Source organism: Aquarana catesbeiana, linkage group LG04 (genome assembly GCF_042186555.1).
Source record: "Aquarana catesbeiana isolate 2022-GZ linkage group LG04, ASM4218655v1, whole genome shotgun sequence".
In the NCBI taxonomy this organism is placed as follows: Eukaryota; Metazoa; Chordata; class Amphibia; order Anura; family Ranidae; genus Aquarana; species Aquarana catesbeiana.
The window spans coordinates 140,404,674-140,416,798 of record NC_133327.1 but is presented as its reverse complement, the minus strand read 5'-3'; the positions used below and the strand labels follow the sequence as shown (position 1 = coordinate 140,416,798).

Below are 12,125 nucleotides of genomic sequence, written 5' to 3'. Positions count from 1 at the left end.
GTGCTTTACACACAGATGGTGTTCGGAATGCCCCCCAGAAATGTCATTCCCTGTTGTGATTGGCTCACTGATTTTTTTTTTTTTTTTTTTTTTCTTCAGGCTGCACTAAGATACATATCAGATTTTGGGCATCCTCTGCAGCAAATATTTATTTTTTTGGTGAGATACTCCCAAAGGATTAATGTCTAAAGCAATTCAGTCCCTGTCACTTTCCTCATTAGAACCCTGCAAGTATGCATTAGTTGACTGAGAATTACAAATCACCCCATTCACATTCATTTTGTACATGGCTACAAACGGCGGCTTGTTCAAAATAAGAAAAGCTGGGAAGCTGCAACAAAGTTTAAAATCCTTGCAATGCACCTAGATGGGCCAAAGGGGAATGTTTTGTTGAAGAAAAAAAGTGGCATTACTCTTTTAAAGTGGGAGTAAACACCCATGTATGAATTGTACCTATAGGTAAGCCTGTAATAAGGCTTACCTAATAGGTACTGTAAATATCTCCTAAACGTGCACCATTTAGGAGATATTTTGCATGGGTGCCCCCTACTCAGAAAAGCCGGATATAGATATAGATATATATATTATAGTGATCCAGCACAGAGTTGCTGCTCTGTAGCAGTAAAACTGCTATAGGGTGGTCCTTACGTGGTTAATAATGAGGTGGGTTGGGAAACTAACTCCCTGAAGAATTAGTATCACCTAAAGCTTTGACAAAAAAGAATGGAACTGAAGAGTGCAAAATCTGGTTCAGCTCTGCCTAGAAGCCAATCTGATTCCAGGATTTTTTTGTCAAAGCTTCATTGAACAAGCTGAAGTTAAAAGCTGATTGGCTACCTGCATGGTAGCCAATCAGCAATGTGCATCAGCTGCATCAGATTTTGCACTCATCTGTTTTGGTAAATCAACACCTCCTGTCATTGAACTGGAACAACTATGCAGATCAGAAAAGTTGGAGAAAAGACTCAAGTTCTTGTCTGCATACTTAAACGACACAGCGGTCAGTGTAGAGGTTGAATTCAAAATAATCCTTTAATGTCTTTTGGTGTCTAATCTGAGATTGATTTATGACAGTGAGCGAGCACTCTCTGTTCTCATATAGAAATCAGTAGTATTGCTAAAATTGTTGACCCACATCTCTAAATGGCGGATGCCACTGGAACCTGGATTGAAGAACTGGAGATCAGCTGTACAGCAAGCAGAACTCAGTCTAGCAAATATACAAGTGGTGACTGTGATTTAGAACTGTGCCGGACGCTGATGAACACTTGATGGTGAACCAGCTGCCATGTGTAATAAATATGTAACTTTTGGTCTGTAACAGTGCATGTTTCTAATATTTTAGTCCCAAGTGAAAAGAATAATTGCACTTCTTTATAATTGTCCATAATTATACCTAAATATCTGAGCTGATCCTTCTGTTAAAAAATATATATATATATATCTATCTCTATCTATCTATCTCTCTGAGCTGCTGCATTAAATTTTGGCATCTTACACTTTGAGAATGTAGATAGATGGCCTGTAAAGAATTTAAGTGTTAAAATAGAAAATATGTAAATAAAACATCTTTACCAGCATTGGCTGTTAGCTCATACCTTTTTGCTCTGTATGTCCTTCATTGCATTATCTCATAGAATAAGCAAGCCTACTATCCAACCCAAAATGCAAATTTGCACATGAGCAAATGCTAGTCAAGCCTGGACGTATTGCTACATAGGAGGGGTGGTAAAGGGTCACACTCATATCTATGTATATGGTTCAGGAGTGGTCTGCTAAACCTTCCTGTTGTCACATAGTTGGTTTTTAAATTTTCTTTTAATTTGTTAGATACACTTTGCTGTCTTGAGATTTATGCGAGGGCTGAAAAATCCCCAAGAGCCGCGCAACTAAACAAACAAATTTCAGTGACAATATTCTCCTGCACATAGTGAGTGATAGTCCAAGTTAGAAAACTCTGTAGTCAGAGGTGGATATTACTTTGGAATCTTGCTGCCCTTTAGGACTGGGCTGTCCTCAGAACACTGTGGGGAAAATAGATGAAAACAGAGGCTGCATTGGCCTAAGTGCATTATCCAACAATTTTTTATTGAAGATAAAATGTAACTACTCACAAACATAGGTAGTGCATGCGCTCATCCGGCCACTACATGTGGCTACAATCTCCCGGCTTTGCCAAAGCTTCTAGCTCAAGGAGGACCTCACCAAGTTCTCTGCAACTGATGCGTTTCGAAGGCTTGTCCTTCATCAATCTGATCCTCAGATACAGCCCATCACAGATTGGGATATGGATGCGATCACATGATGGCTGTGTCCAATCACAGCCTTCACACAGTGTAAACTGAGGAACGTGTCTCCCTGTGTCGGTTCTCCCCGCTGAGCTCAGTGAGAGTGGGGGATGCAGCAGCATGTGTTGAAAGCTTTCTAAGTGATGATTTTACACAGAGAGCTGTCACAGATTACACACACTGCAGCCATCCCCACACAGTACACAAAGCACCCCTGTCCTGAGAACATATGTACAGGGCACAAAACATCTGTCAGTGCCCCTTAAACATCTGCACCAATGCACAAAAACATCTGCAATAGTGTTCCATTGCAACATCTGTCAGTGTCTGCTGCTGGACAATCAACATCTGTCCGTGTCCCACCAATAAATAAAAAATTGAAAGTGCTTGCATGCAAAGGCGAATGCACACATTGGTCTCGTACGCATATGTAAACGTCGATCACACCATGCGTGAGGTATCGCCATGAATGTCTAAGCGAGAGCAATAATTCTAGCACCAGACTGCCTGTGTAACTAAACTGGTAACCAATAAAGGCTTTAAAGCGTCGCCTATGGAGATTTTTAAATACCAAAGTTTGGCACCATTTCACAAGCGTGCGCAATTTTAAAGCGTGAAATGTTTGGTATTTATTTACCTGGCGCAACACCATATGTTACCAAAAATGAGTGTGTAAAATTGCAGTAGAAAAGCTACCGCACAAATATGTGACCTAAAAAATTTGCAAAACAAACCATTTTATTCTCTAGTGCCTCTGCTAAAAAAAAATATATAGTGTTTGGGGGTTCTACATAATTTTTTAGCAAAAATACAGATTTTTACATTTAAACAAAGTGTCATAAAAAGGCCTGGTCTGAAAACGGAGTTCTACCCAAAAGTGGAACTTCCGCTCGTTGCACTCCTTCCCCCCCCTCTCAGGTGCCACATTTGGCACCTTTTGGGGGGGCCAGGATACCTGTCTAATACAGGTCCCCTATTCTCACTTCTGGGAGCCTCAGCCACGTTACCACCCGGTCTCCCTCCTCCGGGCAAGTAGGAGAGAGGAGAGGAGCCTCGCGCATGCGCAGTAGGGCTCCCAGCCTGCAGCCATAAGGCTTCACTGCCAGGTTCCCTTACAATGGAGGCGGCATGCAACCAACAGCTGGGCTCCAGAACAGGTAAGTGTCCGATTATTAAAAGTCAGCAGTTGCAGTATGTGCAGCTGGTGGCTTTTAATTTTTGCAGTAGTGGGCAGACCTCCGCTTTTAAAGTGGATAAGGTCTGAAGGTACTCCTTGGATGTTGTGCCACTCTATGGGGCTAGGCTGTGAAAAAGTCTCACGTGGTATTGCCATACTGAGGAGGAGTAGCAGAATGTGTTTTGAGGTGTAGTTGCAAGTATGCCTATGCCACGTGTGAGAAATAACTTGTTTAATATGACATTTTTGTAAAATTTTTTTTTTTTAATTCATATTCCAAAGAATTGTGGGACAAAAATTACAATTTACCATGGCTCTTACTAAATACCTTGGATTGTCTCCTTTCCAAAAAGGGGTAATTTGGGGATATTTGTATTGTCTTGGCATGTTGGGTTCTCAAGAAATGAGAGAGGCTGTCCGTACATCAGGTGTGATCACTTTTCAGTGATTTGTACCATAGCTTATATACTCTAACGTTCACGCAGACCAAATAATATACACTGATTTGTGTTATTTTAACCAAAGAAATGTAGTCATATACATTTTTGGTCAAAATTTATAAAGAAAAATTATTTGCAAAATTTTATAATAGAAAAAAGCCCCCCCCCAAATTTCTGGGCATTTAAATTTGTAGCACAACAAATAAAAATCCCAGTGATGATTAAATACCACCAAATGAAAGCTCTATCTGTGTGAAAAATGATGAAAATTTCATATGGGTATAGTGTTGCATGACTGAATAATTACCATTCAAAATGCGACAGCACTGAAAGCTGAAAATTGGCTTTGGCAGGAAGGGGGTGAAAGTGCCCAGGTTTGAGGTGGTTAAAGTCCTTTTTCCAAAATGTTGCCTCCGTTACACCCTCAGTTTCTCTGTACTGATCGTGAAAAGATATCTCGATTATTAAAGGGATTTTTCACCCTAATGCATTCTATGCATTAAGAAAACTTTCTGTGCTGCAGAAGGTCCAGTGATGTGCACAAGCCCAGCGGCTCCACACTGCCGATCGCTCGGTTTTCAGAGCTCTGTGAGCAGAGAGCTGCTCAGTCGCAGCTCTCTGCTCTGCCCCCTTCTTGCTCACTGGAGCGCTGGGCTGTGGAGGGGGCGGAGCGTCGTCTCAGGCTTCCATAGGCTCGCTGAGAGGCTGAGCCGGGTGTCAGTCCAGGCATGTGGGCGGATCCAGACTTTATTGTATCCGTGCCTGGACTGAAATCGGTGACATTAGCAGAGAATGGACTTCAGCCCGCTGAAAACATCTTACATGATCCATAGGGGAAGTACAGCCAAACGAGCTTTGGCTGAACTTCTCCTTTTTAAAGTTGGATTGTGGTGTTTAAGGTTACCTGAGTGGGAAATATGAGCTCCTTTTTAATTTTGGAATTACTTGTGAAAAAAACCACAAATATTTTCTGTTTTGTAAGCAAATATGTATATGTGTGTAATAAATTAAATATATGTGTGTGTGAGTGTGTGAATCTTATAAACTCTTTGGATGTAGAGAATGATCTAGGGTTCTCTAGAAACTATACACAGTGGATATAAAAAGTCAACACACCCTTGTTTAAAATGTCAGGTTTGTGTGATGTAAAAAAATGAGACAAAGATGAATCATTTGTGATCTATAAACTGTACAACTCAGTTTAACAACAAACCTGAAATCTTTTAGGTGGAAGGAAGTAAAAATAAAAAAAAATTCATCTCTTTTGGTCTTGCTCCAAACTTGCAAACTATTGGAAAGAAGTCCGTAGGATTGTTCAAAAATGTACAGATCATGAGGTACCGGATGACCCGGCCTTCTTCCTCCTACATGTCTCCACCATCCCAGCTAAAGCTTACAAACGTTACGTTGTGCGCCATATCCTTGACGCCGCTAAGTTGTGTATCCTCACAGCTTGGCATCAATGTGAATGGTACGCCAAAACTTGAATGTTGTGGAATATGTTTGTCTACTCTGAAGAAGGGAAAGTTCTCTTTGAGGGATGAACGGCTGCTTGAGGGCTATTCTGTAATCCTTTCAGAAGGACTTCCTGGCAATCTGTAAGTTAAAGCCAGCAATGATCCATCTCTTCCCCCCCAGCTCCTCCTTTCTCTGCTTTCTCTCTTCTTACCTATATATCTCGCTTTTTCTATCTTTAACTATCTTTTCTCCTCTTTTATTTCTCTACAACTAATTGATAGAGGAAAATAGGCAGTTCCTGGTTTCTCCATGTATACAGTTCTCCATTACTCCCAGCTCCTTATGGGGTAATGGAGAGTTTTACCTTGGGTTCCATATCAGCTGAGGATGTATTGATCACTGTGTACAATTTGGATTTAGCAGCCATATGTTATATATACCATTGCATCACAAAATTTTCATCATTACTGTATTGTCCATGGATCTTGCCTTTTTGGCTTAAATTAAAATATTTGAAAAAAAAAACTAAAATAATGTGTTTGCATAAGTGTGCACACCCTTAAACTAATACTTTGTTGAAGCACCTTTTTTTCGGATTTGGGTCTGGGCTCTGGCTGAGCCATTCCAAAACTTTAATCTTCTGGTGAAGCCATTCCTTTGTTTTGGATGTATGCTTTGGGTTGTTGTCATGCTGAAAGATGAAGTTCCTCTTCATGTTCAGCTTTCTAGCAGACGCCTGAAGGTTTTGTGCCAATATTGACTGGTATTTGGAACTGTTCATAATTCCCTCTACCTTGATTAAGGCCTCTGTTCCATGTGAAGAAAAATAGCCCCAAAGCATGATGCTTCACTGTGGGTATGGTGTTCTTTTGGTGATGTGCAGTGTTCTTTTTGCACCAAACATATCTTTTGGAATTATGGCCAAAAAAGTTCAAGCTTGGTTACATCAGACCATAACACGTTTTCTCACATGCTTTTGGGAGATTTCAGATGTGTATTTGTAAAATTTAGCGGGGCTTGGATGTTTATCTTTGTAAGAAAAGGCTTCCGTTTTGCCCCTCTACCCCATAACCCAGACATATTAAAAATACGGGAGATTGTTGTCACATGTACCACACGGCCAGTACTTGCTAGATATTTCTGCAGCTCCTTTAATTGGCAGCCTCCCTGACCAGTTTTCTTTGTGTAGACTTTTTATATTCATTGTAGGTAAACAGTTGCAATGTCTTTTTCTATGTGCAACATTTGCTCCATTTGCAGAATACAGTACCAATTGCTTAAAGCGGAGTTCCAATAAAATAATAAGCGGCTACAAATACTGCAGCTGCTGACTTTTAATAATCAGACACTTACCTGTCCCAGCGTCCAGCGATGTGGGGGAACAAAGCCCCGCTCGTCTCCCCCTCCTCTCTGGCGCCGGCTTTGTCAGTGCGCATGCGTGAGCTGCGCTGTGACTGATCGGGCAGTCTTGGACCTGTGACGTGTCCCAGATGATTGCCCGAGAGAGAGGGGGGAGAGGTGATCTTCCTTCCGGTTCGCCAAGCCTCAGGAGGAAGTGAGAGCTGAAACCCCCCCCCCCAAAAAAAAATTAAATGCCAAATATGTTTCGATTTTTGGGTGGAACTCCGCTTTAAATGTCATTAAACATATTGACAGTGATTGTGCACAAGATGTTTCATAATTATAAGGATTTATAATTTTATTTACTGGTTTTGTTCTTTCTACAGTTTAAACACATTTAGGTAGAGTTTACAAATTGAAATGATATGGGATTTATTTGGCTGTTGAGTTCATATACAGTAAAATGAGTACACCCCATCAGATTTGTCAAAAACCTTTACTTTCCTTTCAGAATCAACATGTTTTCTGTGGGAGACTATACTACAAAATACTTCCACAAATGCGGGCCATTGATTGGAAACAAGATTTGCACACACAAAGTTTTCTCCTACAAATTCTGAATGAATGTTGCAAAATTACTATGTTGTAAAAATGAATACACCCCAATGAAAGTCTTATAACATGTTATATTTACATGCTCTGTGCAATGGTTTTGCATAGACCAGCCCAGATCCTCCTCTTCTTGGTCCCACACCGGCGATCCTGGCTCCTCCCTCCTGTCGGGTGCCCCGCACCCAAGCAGGTGCACTCCTTACCCACGGCTGTGAGTCCATGCACACATGGAGCTGTGGCTCGGCCCCGCCCTCCATCTCCTGATTTGGCTCACTGGCTGTAATTGACAGCAGCAGGAGACAATGGCTCCTCCTGCCAAAAGCTAATAGGAGTTTGAGTCCCTGGAGAGGTGAGGCTTTTGTGGATGTCACTGGATTAAGGGGGGTTCAGGTATTGGGGGGGTTGGGAGGGCTGCTGCTGCACACAGGCCACCTTGTGCCTTTTATAACCACTTTAATAACACCTTGACAAGGGTGAATGTGATTCAGTGGCCAAGTATGTCTCCTGATCTGAACCCAGTCGAATACCTATGGGTAATTCTAAAGAGACAAGTTAAGAATCACTCTCCATCCAGCATCCTGACTCTAAAATAGGTCATTCTTGAATGATAAAGATAGGTGTTGCAATATGTCGCCAACTTGTTCATTCCATGCCTAGAAGACTTGGTTCTGTCCTTACAAACCATGGAGGTCAAACAAAATATTAGAAGTAGTAAATTTTGTTGTGGGGCGTATTCATTTTTGCATCAACTAATTTGAGTAAAACTGAGGATTTTGTAATCCAAGTTATATTAACCTTACTTTCATGTAATGAGAGAAACCAATGCTCTATAAAACTCAGTTTTGTCAAAAATTTGGAAATTGTTCTTGTCTTCATTGAGATATTGATTAAAATCTTACTTTTCAAAAGGGGTGTACTTATTTATGCTGAGCACTGTATAATCAATATAAAAATGTGCCCTTTTCATTTTACATTTTTTTTTTTTTTTTTTTTTATATAAATTATTTTGGCTATTTTTTTCATTTCTAAGAATTCAGGACTCCTCATCCCAAATAGATTATTGGCATAGAGCTAATTGGTTAAATACAAAGTGGAGTTCCGCCAGGGTAAAAAAAAAATTAGTCGGCAGCTACAGACACTACAACTTTTAATATAAGGACACTGTCCTGGGAGCCCACGATGTCAGCACCCGAAGCCAACCCGTCCCTCGTGCCGGCATCATTACTAAGGGAAACCAGAAGTGAAGCTTTGTGGCTTCACTGTCTGTTTCCTACTGCACATGCGCGAGTCACTCTGCGCTTTTCTGAATGGTCCCTGATTTTTTTCTGGGACCTGTGTGTCTCCCAGCAGGCAGTGGTGGGGGAGGTGGAGGGGGCCGACATTATGTAGTTCACCGCACAATGTGCTGCGATCTTTCCCTGGTAGTGGGAGCAGATACCTTAATTTGACATGTATCTGCTCCCCGCCGAAAGGTGCCAGATGTGGCACCAAAGGGGGGGGGGGGGGTGGAATCCGATCAGCGGAAGTTCTATTTATGGGTGGAACGCCCTCTTTTTAAGAATTTTTTGATCCTTTGTTATCAATTAGCAGTTGAATTTCTAATTTTTTATTTTTCGTGAATGGATTAATATAGTAATGTTAGATTTGTATGTATTTTTTAAGAGGTTTTTCTAATTTTCATCAGTTAATAGTCTGTTCTATAGGAACACACATTGTTAATTTTGGACATGTATATTAGGTTTGGAAAATCATATCCAAATTCTCTGTTTAAGCAGTTATCTTATTAACCACTTGAAGACCAGGCCTTTTCTGGCACTTTCTGGTAACAATCGGTATTTTTTGCTACAAAATGACTGAGAACCCCCAAGCATTATATATTTTTTTTAAGCAGAGGCCCTAGAAAATTGGTGGGTGTCACATGGTTTTTGAAACAGTTTTTTGAAAAAATACACTTTTGTTTTATTTCAATGCACAAAAACACAATATAATACCAAATTGTTTGGTATCCATTTACTCGGCTTTACATCCTCTATTAAATTTGACCAAACATGTGGCACTTTAAAATTGCGCACACCCATGCAACGGCAACAAACCTAAATTTTATTACCTATAGACAAGGTTTTAAAAGCCTTTACAGGTTACCACTTTAGATTTACACAGGAGGCCTGGTGCTAGAGTTACTGCCCATGATCTGACGTTCACGGTAATGCCTCACATGTGTGGGATGATTGCAGTTTTCGTGCGTGCCGGACTGACGTGTGTTCGCCTGTGCACTGAGACGGGGCACTTTAAATTGTTTTTATTTAATTTATTTTGACATTGCCACTTTAAATTATTTTTTTGTTAATCACTTTTGTTAGCACAGAGAATATAAATATCCCCTGTGATAGCAGTAGGCGGTGACAGGTACTCTTTACGGAGACCCCAGATTCCTCCTCTGCCCTTAAAAGCATTTCATCACACCAAGATCGTTGTGATCAAATGCTTTTCGGGGGGGTGTACCCTCCCACTGCTTGTAAAGGCAATCCAAGAGAGCCGACCGTTGGCTCTTAAAAAGAAAAAAAAAAAAATACTGGGATAATGCCTGCAACTGGCATCATCCCAGTATAACCACTTGAAGTCTAGCAATGTAGCAGTATGTCACTGGTTGTCAAGTGGTTAATGAGGCAAGATTTGCTATTAGCTTGATGGTGGACCACCCTGAAGTTCAAGTCCAGTAGATGTCTGTTTGGAAAATGAATAGTTGTAATGAAAGATGTTGCACTTGTACAATCGCTTCTGCTATCCTTCATGCAGTATGGTCATTTAGGGCCAGTTCACACCATAATACGGTGCAGGAAAACCGCATTCTGTGCATGTTAATTGCATTCAAAATGCACTGCATTTGCAATCTGCAGCAGGTCTCAATGTTAACGAAACCCCAAGAACAAGACGCAAACGCAGTGCGTTGGCCTGTACCAGGGCACCTTGTATATTTAGTACCATGTGATACGGTCTGGTACGGCACGTTCATGTGTGATTCATGGTGTGAACCGGCCCTTAGTACCCTTGCCAAAGTCTAGATCTGTCATATGTCATGGCCTTTATTATGAGCAGTTGGCAGCTGAGTGGTGGAGGTGTTGAATCGCTTTCTGTCTGTGTATGGCCAGATTGACATGCATTATGTAGACATTCTGATTGTAGGGGAGAAGTTTCCCGTTTTTATGGAACAAAATTAATAGTGGCACTTGTAATAAAGACACTACACCTGGTCCCTCCGTGTCTGTAATTTAATCGTAACCTCATATTAACCACTTTAAGACGGGGCCTATTTTTCAGGCTTGTTTACAAGTTAACATCATTCTTTTTTGCTAGAAAATTACTTAGAAACCCCAAACATACATATATTCATTCTATAACACCCTATATAATAAAATGGCGGTCGTTGCAATACTTTTTGTCACACCAAATTTGCGCAGGGGTCTTAAAAGCGTACTTTTTTTTTTTTTGGGAAAAAATACAAATTTTTCAATTAAATAAGACAACAGTAAAGTTAGCCCACATTTTTTGTATATTGTGAAAGATGATGTTATGCCGAGTAAATTGATAACCAACATGTCACGCTTCAAAGTTGTGCTTGTGGAATGGCGACATATATATATATATATATATATATTTTTTTTTTCCTATTTTACCTTTTTTTATTTTTACACTGTTTTTAAAAAAACAAAAAATACAATGTAAACCTTGTAATATAAAAAAAAAGCATGACAGGACCTCCTAAATATGAGTTCTGGGGTCAAAAAAGACCTCGGATCTCATATTTACACTAAAATGAAAAAGAAAAAAAAAAAAAAAAAAGTCTCTAAGAGCTATGGACTGAAGTATGGTATGGAGACAGGTGGGGGCCATCTTTCCTTCACTCAGCTTCATACCACAGATGGGAGCAGATGCGATCGCCGCCGCTGCCGGTGGCTCCAGTAAGCGGTGGAGGGCACCGGAGTGCTGTGGGAGGGGTGGGGCCCTCTCCTGCCGATGATGAAAGTAATCTCGCGGTGAATCCGCCACAGAGACCACTCTTATCTGAAAGCGGATCGCCCGCTGAAGAAGAGAATAGCAGGGTTATGGCAGCTAGCTGCTACCATAACAACGATATCCCTCTTCAAACAGGTGACATATAACAACGGCGGGTTGTCCGTAAGTGGTTAAACCTCTGTTTTAAATCAGCGATCGATCCCAAACCTTTTTGGCACCAGGGACAATTGTAGCCAATTTTACTGGGGAGGGGGGGTTGGGGTTCACAGTCGGTCCTTGGCCCCCTTAACATCACAACCCTTGTTTACGGCACAATCCCCCCCTTTAAATCAATGTCCACATTCCCACTTTAAAGCAATGCCAGTGTCCCCAGTTCCCTTTCACATCGCAGTGCCCCTTTACAGTGCAATCCCCTTTACATTGATGTAAAAGGGGACGGCACTGTAATTATTACAATTCCTCCTTTTTACAGTGCAGTCTCCTTCATATCACAACATCCCTTTACATTACAGTGCCCCTTGCAGTTGTGCCCCCCCCCCTCCTCTTACCTCACTGTCCCCTTTCAATCTCTGCCTCCCCTGCCCAGCCCTACCTTCACCAGGGCAGAGGCAGTTTATCAACCTGTGTGTCCTCTCCCAAGTCGCCTGCTCCGATGACTGTCCACCTATCAGGGGGCATGATGACCTGCCCAACCTATTTTAACAAGGGGGTGATTATCCGCTTAATATGAAAATGCTCTCGCCCCCTGCCCTGCTTATAGAATGACATCATCGTTTGGGTGGGAGACCTGGAAGA

General features: G+C 41.3%; 1 protein-coding gene across 1 annotated transcript in view; it reads left to right on the top strand.

The window, feature by feature from the left end:
- WDR33 (WD repeat domain 33) overlaps positions 1–12,125 on the top strand; it is a 160,044-nt gene that overhangs the window by 55,469 nt on the left and 92,450 nt on the right. The window lies entirely within an intron of this gene.